At 37.8% G+C, this 12,215-nt stretch overlaps 1 protein-coding gene and 1 long non-coding RNA gene across 3 annotated transcripts in view; one reads left to right on the top strand and one right to left on the bottom strand.

Annotated features, from left to right (window-relative positions):
* Nucleotides 1–12,215, top strand: part of Grip (Glutamate receptor interacting protein) — a 377,891-nt gene that overhangs the window by 258,958 nt on the left and 106,718 nt on the right. The window lies entirely within an intron of this gene.
* On the bottom strand, nt 5,463–10,225 carry LOC138402360 (uncharacterized). Its single transcript, XR_011236760.1, has 2 exons — nt 8,183–10,225; nt 5,463–5,954 (listed from the first exon to the last, which is right to left on the bottom strand). It is a non-coding gene; the product is annotated as an uncharacterized lncRNA (long non-coding RNA).

Genomic DNA, 12,215 nt, shown 5'->3' with positions numbered 1-12,215 from the left:
CTAAACAGCCTTGTTTTAAGGCTTGAATTAGTCTATATCACTACAGCCAGCGCCACACCACAACGTAACTTAGTAAAATAAAAATCGACTTCAAAACAACACGCACCCCTAGATGAAAAGGTCACTAAGTCAAAAAGTGCGTGTTTTGAGTTAGTGGCATTTTCAAACTCCTGACTTGAATACCTACACGGCGATATAACTCACGTAACTATACCTTCAACCGTCATCGAATAATGGTCCAAAACGTAGGTTTTCTTGAATGACCCTCCCCTCAACAGCGCGAACATACTCCGTCATTTTGAGTAGTCTTCCGGTCGACGAAGGTGGATGACGTTTGAATAGTGGCTCATTTTGAGTTACAGGAGTTTACGTGAAATTTACTAATGTAAGTCATCATTAAATTCGTTTCTATTTAGAGTTAATTATGTTTTACTGAAATTTTATTTATAATAATTATTGGTCATTTTGAGTTACGTTGTTTTGGTGATATTTTATTGCGATTTTTTTTTGATATTTCATGTTACTGAGATTTACATGACAGTAAAATCAAATTCCGACTTACGGTAGTTTTGTTGAAGGAAAGTTTAACTTCCTTTATCTTGGCCTGGGTAGTCAAAAACGTACTTTTAATAGATAAAAGGTTATCATTATGACATTTAGAATTAGATTTTTTATTCGTTATAAAGATTCGAAAAGCAGGACGTGATATTTTTGGATTTTTTGAGTTGGTTGACTTTACATGATTGTTCATTTTTAGGACAAAAAAGTGCAGGTAAACTCATGTTAGAAATGATAAACACAAAAAACAGGATCTTGACCAGCTAGCAGCATTGGATGATAGAAGAATCCTTCCATCCCATGGTAAAGAAGTGCTGAATAGGGTAGGGTAGACTGAGTTGGCAGTTCCATTGGACGTTCCAAGAACGCTTTCGTAGCCTGGTATGGAAATGCTAAATAGAGTAATGCACCTGAGTTGCCAGTAGCATTGGATGTTTCAAGAAGTATTTCATCCCCTCATAATATAGAAATGCTCAATAGAGCGTATGAGCCTGAATCGCCAGCTGAAGAAGGGTTAGTTTCATCGCCGAGCATTTTAGAATCTTCTTTAAATCTTGAAGAGCAGCCTAAAAACGCTGACGGACGACGAAAAGTTGAAACATCAGTATGTTGTCACACCAGTTCATTTCGACGATTCTGACGCAGACCCGCACTACGAAAACCCCATTCCCAAAAGAAAAAAGTATCTCTCCTTTGTGTAAGTCCCCTACTTCACCAACAACGTCAAGAACTCGCTTACTTTTATCTTCATCCAGCACAAACACCATTCATACAAATTCAAAAAATTCTCTTATGTGCGTAAATCGTCTACTTCACCAATAATAATATCACGAACTCGCTCCCTTTCATCTTCGTCAAGCAGTTCAAGTTCAAGTAGTGGCTCCAGCAGTAGTTCAAGCAGTAACTCAACCTCAAGCTGTAGTAGCTCAAATGATGAAAGAACTCTACTGGCTCTTATTGCGAAATTCAGAATCTAGGCCAAAATAATATTGCTTCAAGACCCAATGAAAATAACACTACCCACCCTGATCATGAGGATCACAATCTGGTTCCAAGTGTAGAAACTCTAGCAAAAGAACAAATAGTCCAGAGTAAGAAGAAACTAAGAAAACTGGAGAAAGGGACGGTTAATATAACCAAAACTCCGAGCATTTCAGGAAAGCTGTACAACTAGTCAGGATCAACTAAAAAAAAATCCAATTCAATCCAATCCATCAGCCTGTTTGCGTCCACTGCTGGACATAGGCCTTTCCAAGAGCGCGCCAAATTGGCGCTGCTCATTGGAAGTAGTGCCCATACTGACCACGCTGGGCAGGCGGGTTGGTCAGCGCAGGGCTGTAGGCTATTTCGCACTGGTGCGAAAAAAATACCTGCTCGCAATCCGTCCAGTAGTTTGAGCTGAGCGTTAATAGATCAGTCAATCAGTCAGTTAGTCAGTTAGTCAACTTTTATTACTCATTCAGTAAAAATATAACAGTTTTGTTTTTCTTTACATTTGTTACTGCTATATTTCAACCATTTTAATTCTAGTGCACCTGCATAAAAATTAAAACTTATCACCCGTTCATGGCGAAACTCAAAACTCTCCAACAAAAAGTTATCTCAATTTTGAGGTGAAAAGTAATATAACTCATTTTCATTTCAGATAAAGTAAGCTAATTCTACTTACTGCACAAAAAACTTGCTCACTACCGCTGCAAAACTAGAGTAACTAAAAAATCTCGATTATTTCGGGTTTTTAACAGATAACATACAAATAAGTTAGTTGAACAAGCTTTAGGAAATATTGCTTTTACGAATGTATTATTAGATTTTCCGTATCTTTCATAGATATCCTAAAATCAGTTTTTCGTCGTTTCTGAACATTTTGGTTTTTTGACTTAGTGACCTTTACATCTAGGGGTGCGAACAGGCTTTATATCAGACTAGATGATGCCCGCGACTTTATCCGCGTGAATTTAGGTTTCATCAACATTCGAAAATCCTGTGGAAATACTTCGATTTTCCGAAATAAAAAAGTAAATGTCATTCTCCTCTCTTTCTTTAAATATATCACAAGAAGTCACGTCACGTTGATCCGTTGCTCCGTTGCGGCGTGATTGAAGGATAAACCAAAAAACCAACAAACACACTTTCGCATCTACAATTATAATAATATAGTGTAGTGGCAGTGATAGGTAGGGATTAATTTTTACGTTACAGTGTTTCTCTTCGATATTTATCAACGATGGCGAAAATTAATAACACGTACTAAACGCAGTGAAAACTAGCCCGAATGTGACCTACTTTTCCAGGCCGCGGAAAAAATTGTATAGCATAATTACTACGTCGATGAATGGTAACTTTGCCATCAGTCGTGGAACTAATTTTATATATTCATCTGGCTCTAGTAAATATAAATTTATAGTAAAAATTGTTTCAACCATGTTTCAACTTTCTAATAAATAAAATTGCCAACAGGAGTGAACTCAAAACTTTGAAATAACAGCGTTTTTTGATTTTCAAATTTATTGTACTTTTTTTTTTTAATAAAATGGCGAGCAAATGAGCAGACGGGTCTGCTGATCCTAAGTGATTCCTGCCGTCCATGAGCATTTGCTGTACCAGAGGAACCACCAATGCGTTGCCGGCCTTTCAGAAATATTTAGCCTTTTAGGAATGTACTTAGTTTCAAAAATAACGTTTGATCCCGGGTACTTTTCCGAGTTATGTGCGTTTTAAGCAGTTAAATATCACTTTCTTTAACGGTGAAGGAAAACATCATGAGAAAACAATTCCTGAGAGTTCGCACGACTCATTCGTGGAATGTAACTCATTGTGACTAAATCTGTATGTAATGTACATCGACCTTTAGAAGGAGATAGCAAATTTCTAGAGCACTGTCTCTGTCGTTGAGACCGACAAAACGTCATATCGGTATGAGTGACAGAGACAACGCTTATTCCAACCTAAAAATTCGCTTTTACTGTGGGAAAAACATCAGACAATGTGCATCATTTGTTGGTGAAATGCGTCCGATTCTAATCAGTACCCGTAGTACAAGATTTTACGTCTCACCAAACCAAACCAAATTCGAGAGTCGAAATACTTCCGCGTTACAGTAAACTGGATCTTAAAGGCCTTGTTTTAAAGCTCAAGTTTGTCTACACTTCTACAGCCAGCGCTCCAAGCGGAAACATTTTTTATTTTGGAAATTAAAATCAATGGCATTGAATATTTGACTTCAATTCAAGGCTCTTTAGGTCCATTTTACTTTGATGTTATTGTGTTTCGACTCTCGAATTCTAGCAACGTTTGGTGAGACGTAAAATCTTATACTACGGGTGCAGGGAGAGACCGTTTCATCGAATGGTTAAATGGAACGGATTGCAAGTTATCTTTAATAGTTTATTAGCTAATCCAAATTCTGACGGAGCTTGTTAAGATTATTACAGAGCACCTAAGCACAGAATAGGATATCTACTTGTTATCGCACTTATGAAAAAAATATCTCTGACGGAAGTCACGTGATCTGTTGCGTCAACATCTTGAGTCGATGGTATAAATACGGGTGGTTGATGATTTTTACGCTAGTCTCGTTCTAGCTCGGGCCTCGGCGACTATTGAATGCTTTTGTGTTTAGGCCGCCATTTTGATTGATTGGTTGTAATAATTTTGTGCCCTGATCAGGTTAATGTTTTAGTAAGGTTAGTATAAAGAGTAAACCTCTCGATAAACCTATACGCGTGTGATCATTGTCTGCGCGCAAGTTTAACAAGAGAGTACATTCAAATAACTAATTCAAAAATAGCTTATAATGCCCTGCTTTTCTGTCTGACTTTAAACTCACTTCTGGTACCCTTTTACACTCGTGAATTTTCAAATTCAAATCAACCTGGCACAAGAAATCTCCAATTTCCCAGTATGCACTAAACCGTAAGGTGGTAATAAATCGCATCCGTAGCAATAAATTCCCGTAAGGCATACGAACAAATCGTGATCGGCCCGGAGTCGTCACGTCGTGCATCAAATAGCACCGGAAGTGAACCGGGGGATCTGTGGCGTGACGTACGACCCACATCCGCCCGCCATATTTGCTTTACTCACACGACTTCCGGTATCGGTTTCGTAACGGATGATAATGCTTTCTAATAGTTAGACGATTTGATTGGAATGCTTTGTTTTCTTCGATCCTAGTGAGGTATTTTTTTTTTTCTTTTTTTAAAAAGAATATTAGCCAAGTTAATTGCTGACTAATATTCCCCTTTCCCCTCCAATTAAGCGTAAAGCTTGTGCTAGGAGTAGGTACGACAATAGTGCAACGGGTGGAATTTGAACCGGCGGCGACCTTTCGGTTTTCAGTCCGCTCCTTTAACCGTTGAGCTATCGAGGCTCTATTTAAAAAATTAATAAAAAAGATGAGAACCTTAACAAACAAGTCGTCATAACCGAAGCGTCATCTAAACCTTACCAACTTGAACCCAAAATCGGAAGATTTATATTCAAACTTCTAAACTTTGGACGTTGATTTACATTGTTTTCACACTAACTCCACTGTGCAGTCTTTATCAAAAGGATCTCTAAAACGACTGTTTTCGAAATTTTCAAAATGATTTCAGACCGAACCTTTTGCGAGTTGACAGGAGATTGGCAGCTGCAAATAACAGCACCGATTCAGTCGATTTCAATCTAAAAATTGAATTATACGCAATTCAATTTGATGAGTTTGGCTCGAAAACTTCCTCTCAAAGAATATAATAGAAGTCTATGTTAACAGAATTTTGAATAACTTTCCCTAGATGACTTTAAAAGGTTTTTTAAAAGCTTTTATTTACTGGCTTTTGCATTTCTATGTCAGCCATCGTACTCGACATCATCATCGTATCTAAATATATTGAAGCAGTGGGTTAAATAAAAACCAGCAAGCAGTATAATCGCTCCAATTTATTTATTAATCATTCATCGCAATAATAATCACTGATTTATATTTAATACTATTTACAACACATTAGTTTTTGCTTACACTGATGTATTTATTACTGTTTATTTATATCACTATTAATTTGCATTGATTTACTTGTCACAATTTCTACTTACACTGAATTTACCGATTAACTAATATTTAGAACACAAACTGGCATAGTTTTTGCTGACACCATGTTACGTACAATAATATCTCTCGAAATGAGCTCTCATGGCTTTTTAAAGCTGTATCCCTACCGAAGGCGTCCGGTAGGTGGGCTGTGATTCGCTGTTAGGCTGCGGTTGGCGGTGATTCGCTGTCAGTGGCGGTAAGTGGCTGTCATTGGCTGTGATAGACCGGCTGGGCAGTGATTAGCCGGCCTCACATAGGTTGGCTCGGGTTGGCTCGGATTGGCTCGGGTTGGCTCAAGTGTGTGGCGTAACATTCGGCCGTCCTGAAACAATGATTGCTCCCGCAATGGGAAAACGTTTGGTTAACTTTCTAGTAGGCAATAGCTCAACGAGATCTTCGGTTTCACGTTATTTATAGGAATAGTTGGCAATATAGGAACCGTAAGCACTGTGATATGGCAATTAAGGAGTCTGCTGCACCCAGGCATGTAAATAATTTGTAGCCTCCAAGCCCCTTAATACTTCAGGACCTACCAATGCCTACCAGCTTAGTTACAAGAATGTACCAGGGTAAATGTTATCAGTGTTTACTTTTGTTGCAAAGCTTGTGGGGACTTGCCGCTAAATAACTAAATCCCCCTGTCATACAAAGTTACATTATCTAGTTAGCTTTATCCTATCACAAATTTCGAAAACAACATATTATAATAACCAACCTGTATACTGATCATAAGCGATAACCTTTCGCTATCTTACGGAAGGGTCATATTATGTGATTACTGGTTAACATGAACTCTGTAAAATCCTAATCCAATGCTATTGGTTTGTGATTCAACCTGCGATCTTATCTAACTATAAAACCGAGACAGAAATCTCAATATTCATCAAAATTACCGTTTTCAGTAAGAATTTTATTATTTTCCATGTCTTACTTTTAAGATTTTTTTTTTGAAAGACTAACCGGCGGTAAAGTTGAAGTAAATAGCTACTTGCTGTGAGTGCTATTACCCCTTATAAGGAATCTTACTTAAATTCCTGCATGTAAATGTTTTAACGAGCAATGAGATGAAAGTACTGCTACCGAATACCGAAAACTTAGACTTGGCTACAGAAAACTTAGACTTGGCTACAGAAAACTTAGACTTGGCTACAGAAAACTTAGACTTGGCTACAGAAAACTTAGACTTGGCTACAAAAAACTTAGACTTGGCTACAAAAAACTTAGACTTGGCTACAAAAAACTTAGACTTGGCTACAAAAAACTTAGACTTGGCTACAAAAAACTTAGACTTGGCTACAAAAAACTTAGACTTGGCTACAAAAAACTTAGACTTGGCTACAAAAACTTAGACTTGGCTACAAAAACTTAGACTTGGCTACAAAAACTTAGACTTGGCTACAAAAACTTAGACTTGGCTACAAAAACTTAGACTTGGCTACAAAAACTTAGACTTGGCTACAAAAACTTAGACTTGGCTACAAAAACTTAGACTTGGCTACAAAAACTTAGACTTGGCTACAAAAACTTAGACTTGGCTACAAAAACTTAGACTTGGCTACAAAAACTTAGACTTGGCTACAAAAACTTAGACTTGGCTACAAAAACTTAGACTTGGCTACAAAAGTTAGACTTGGCTACAAAAAGTTAGGCTTGGCTACAAAAAGTTAGGCTTGGCTACAAAAAGTTAGGCTTGGCTACAAAAAGTTAGGCTTGGCTACAAAAAGTTAGGCTTGGCTACAAAAAGTTAGGCTTGGCTACAAAAAGTTAGGCTTGGCTACAAAAAGTTAGGCTTGGCTACAAAAAGTTAGGCTTGGCTACAAAAAGTTAGGCTTGGCTACAAAAAGTTAGGCTTGGCTACAAAAAGTTAGGCTTGGCTACAAAAAGTTAGGCTTGGCTACAAAAAGTTAGGCTTTTGGTATCTAATATCTATGCAATTTCGTAGGTAGCTCATGATTGAATTTAGGCAATACAGGATCTTTAGTCAAATAATAACAAGTGTTCTATCCATTTCTACTATTTCAGCTACTCGTACATAACCAGGTAGGCGTAATAGCACAAACTGAACTAGATCTAATTATGTAAAACGTCAGTCTAGTCGGCTTAGTAAAATTTTTGACGGTATTTATGGTCCACCTGGCTAACAATGAAGGACACATGGCTAAATCATATGGTTCAAAACAAAATTACCATTTAAACCGAAAATCTAAAGGTAGAATGAGATTAAATTTACTCGGTTGAAAACTTGTCAGCAAAAGTACGTTACATGTGTTGTACATACAAGCACTACTCTTTTTTTCAGGTAACACAAGTATTATCAAAACCATAAGGATGTCTAACTAGTAATGGTTATTACTAATTCGTTTCCTAAAGTGCCTGATTCTGCCGTCATTACACTATTTACTCGTACCAATATACTGGCTCGTACATTATGTGAGACTACGTCTAGAGCCGTATGCGAGTAAGATTTACTTACTGTGCTAAGTTACAACACGTACCAACATCATGAACACTACCTTTAGTATAATAATATATAAAAAAATGAAGTCATACCATACAACATAAATGAGCACTCCCGAACAGGCAATGTTGCGGCGGCATATAGGTACCCGCTGGCTGCAACCCTGCACTCCATGATGAGGTACCTCGCACCGACTGCTGGCGTCAGGCCACAGAACAAAGCCGCTAAGTGGTGACCATCATAGGTGGTGACACTTGCAATTCACGGACTCGCCAAAAGTTCCGAGAAAAGAAAGATAACTTTGAACACAATATCGTTTAAATACAAGTAGCTTCCGGTTGGTTTATGAAGGACGTCTCTCCCTCTTATAAAGATCTATATTCATTTTACAACAATCTAACACCAGATAAAAATTAATTTCACAAGAAACTCCACAGTCAACGTAAAATATGATAATATGTAAAACAGAGTTTGAGCACACTGAAACTGTTTAGCAATTGACTCTTAAGATAATATCTGATATCATTGTGCCCATCAAAATCATTTATACGTATCTCACACCTGCCCTCTGTAGTCTGTATGACTGCGGCGGGAATATCACCGACTTAAAAAATTAACCTTAGAATTACACTACGACTGAACCGTTTACAAATATGAAAAAAATTACGTCAAAGCTTGTTTCAAAAAAATATTCTGGCTGAGATATGCGGGTAGTCTGAAAACTGCTATCATCGATTACTAGATATTTTTGTTAACTTACGCGAAGCTTAAAGGAAGGGTTACTGTTTGACCTGAAATATGTATGTCTGTTCGTAACTACTCGACAACTTAACCAATTTTGATAAATGATACATCATTCGTCTTGATGGCGTGTGTCACCAAGTACATAAAATACTTAATAAAAAACTCAAAGTTGCGGATTTTATGCGCTTTAATGTGCGGGCTGAAAAAGGTGCGGTGCAAACCGCAGTCAGGGGTTTTTAGAAAACTATTTTTAAAATTACTTGTTAAGTTTTACGTACAGGTATTTTATTTATTTACGGACAAACTCAAAAATAATGCTGTCTTTTTTTTTTAAACATTTTATGCATGATTTTTAGTTCTTTTTCCTTAGTTTAGACAACATGATACCTCTCATATAATATTTTTTTTTACTGTAGCGGTATGGTGATATAGCACTCTTATGGTTTTCCACATAGGAAAAACAGCATGCGTGGTTGGGAAGCACTTCAACTAAGACACCAAGTATGTTTTCTAGAATTAAACTGCGAATTCAAATTGCGGGTATCTCAGTGAGATGCTGCGTATTTTACACTATGCATTAATATCATTATAAACGGGATCAAAATTTGAAATGAGTAATGGATGGATCATACCTCGGTTAACATGTCTACGTAGCTGTGGAAGGTTGACATCGAGTGTCGAAACCATAAACACTGCAGATGAATATCTCTTTCCAAAATTCTTCTAAGGATTTTCCGGGCCGCAGAAGTGTCTTCTTGCCGCTCGTTTTACATGAATTTTCACGTGGTGATTTGTTCTATCCTTGCGGACAAACAAAGCAGCCCGTCTTTTCCGAATCGGCGCGATTATGCCACATAGCCTTCCTTATCTATCCCACTTCTGAGATGAAGCAGTGGGTTAAATAAAAACCAGCAAGCAGTATAATCGCTCCAATTTATTTATTAATCATTCATCGCAATAATAATCACTGATTTATATTTAATACTATTTACAACACATTAGTTTTTGCTTACACTGATGTATTTATTACTGTTTATTTATATCACTATTAATTTGCATTGATTTACTTGTCACAATTTCTACTTACACTGAATTTACCGATTAACTAATATTTAGAACACAAACTGGCATAGTTTTTGCTGACACCATGTTACGTACAATAATATCTCTCGAAATGAGCTCTCATGGCTTTTTAAAGCTGTATCCCTACCGAAGGCGTCCGGTAGGTGGGCTGTGATTCGCTGTTAGGCTGCGGTTGGCGGTGATTCGCTGTCAGTGGCGGTAAGTGGCTGTCATTGGCTGTGATAGACCGGCTGGGCAGTGATTAGCCGGCCTCACATAGGTTGGCTCGGGTTGGCTCGGATTGGCTCGGGTTGGCTCAAGTGTGTGGCGTAACAATATAAAACGGCAAGGTGACTGACTGACTGACTGATCTATCAACGCACAGCTGAAACTATTGGACGGATCGGGCTGTTTGGCATGCTGATAGCTATTATGACGTAGACATCCGTTAAGAAACGATTTTTGAAAATTCAACCCCCTAAGGGGTAAAATAGGGGTTCAAAACTTGTGCAGTCCACGCGAACGGAGTCGCGGGCATAAGCTAGGCTTACCCTACAATCATATCCTGTCGTACAAAATTACACTTTTTTTACACTTTTTATTTTTTTTGCAAATGTATAGTGCGTGACAGTTCGAGATGGCAATCTGGGTATAAGACGGGGTGGAAGCGACTCGCACACCCATATGTCACTCGCACTCGCCCGCATCGGGTTAGCGCGGGGACTGTGCGGGTGTGCAGGGCGGGACCCTGATTGCCATCTCGACCTGTCGCGTACTATAGGTAATTTTAGCTATCCAATTTTGTGAGCTCAACCAAGCCCGGCTTCTTATAGAGATTTTATGAAAAATTTGTACGGAGGAAAAGTTTAGCAGGTTCCAATTTAAGAAGCATCTAATAAAATGTGGAATAATAAAGTACCTACTCTTCGAATTAATACGTATAATATTATGTTATTAGAATTAGAATGATATCTGACCGTGAAATTCCCTCGAGATTAAAGAAAATTGAAAAGGTAATGTTATACTTTACAATGTTATTCAAAGTCCTGACTGACTGACTGACTGACATATATATCACAGCACAGCCTAAACCGCTGGTCCTAAAGACATGAAATTTGGAGGGTCTATTCTTTGTAAAGAGTAGGTCAGGTAAAAGAATTATTTATTTCTCTCAAAGAATTACAAAATTCACTTACAGAGAAAACATATTTCCATAGTAGGTATCCACTAAGAAAGGAGGTTCTCGGTCACAAATGAAGAAATACGTGTTTCAGGATTTTTGGAAAATTCACCCACAAGGTTGATAAAATAGGGGACTAAAGTTTGCATGGTAAAGTTTTAATTATTGATATTATTAACTTCAAATTTGGCAATTTGGCAAGTAGGTTTTTTTATTGAGGTGAGGTGTCAGCTAAGAAGCGACTATGAGAAAATTCCCCCCCCCCCCCCCCCCCCCCAAAAGGAATGAAATGGAGGATGGAAGGTTAAATGTGTTATTCGGTGCTGTTCAGGGTGCGCGTCCTGATGTTATAACGTTTGTTTCTGGAAAAAAAATGACATTTGTTTCCTGTAGGCCACGCGGGCGAAGCCGCGGGCAAAAGCTAGTTTTTTATAATATTCCTTGAAGTACAAGGATGGTTCTTACGGAGAAAAAAATTTAAAAATTTGAATCGACTATTAGGCGGAACGAAGTTCGCCAGGGCAGCTAGTTTTCTATAAAAATATATGCTTCCCAGATGAATTTCACTATACTTTCCCGGTATTATCATCTTCATAATACACACTGATGCCTTCACCTTAATGTTCCATCCACCATACATAAAACGTTTTGTTACATTTTTCCTTTGCCATTGATTAATTATCTGTATGAAATCCAAGATACACAGTTTCACGTGAAAACATTAGACCCGTTAGACCAAAGATTACTTACTAAGTACCTACCTTTCACTGATATAGAAGGATCACTCTGCAAATATGTTTAAATATATTATAGCGACTCTTGTTTTGTTTTTTTTTAATAAAAATGGCGAACGAACGAGCAGGCGGGTCACCAGATGTTAAGTGATTACCGCCGCCCATGAACATTTGCAGTACCAGAGGAACTACCAATGCGTTGCCGGCCTTTCAGGAATTTGCAATTATTATTTATATTTAATTTGGATTAGGAATGATGTTGCAATAAAATAATTGAATTGGCACAGCGAAGCCTAAATTTTAGGAAATGCCTTACTTTCTATCGCGTAATTTTTGTCGGATCTCTCTCTCTTTCTCATGAGAGATAAAAGTTACGCGAGTGTCCTGAAAAGGGTACGCTGCTTG

This window comes from Maniola hyperantus, chromosome 5 (genome assembly GCF_902806685.2).
Source record: "Maniola hyperantus chromosome 5, iAphHyp1.2, whole genome shotgun sequence".
In the NCBI taxonomy this organism is placed as follows: Eukaryota; Metazoa; Arthropoda; class Insecta; order Lepidoptera; family Nymphalidae; genus Maniola; species Maniola hyperantus.
Note: the sequence above shows the minus strand (reverse complement) of the source record. Positions and strands in the feature narration are given on the sequence as shown.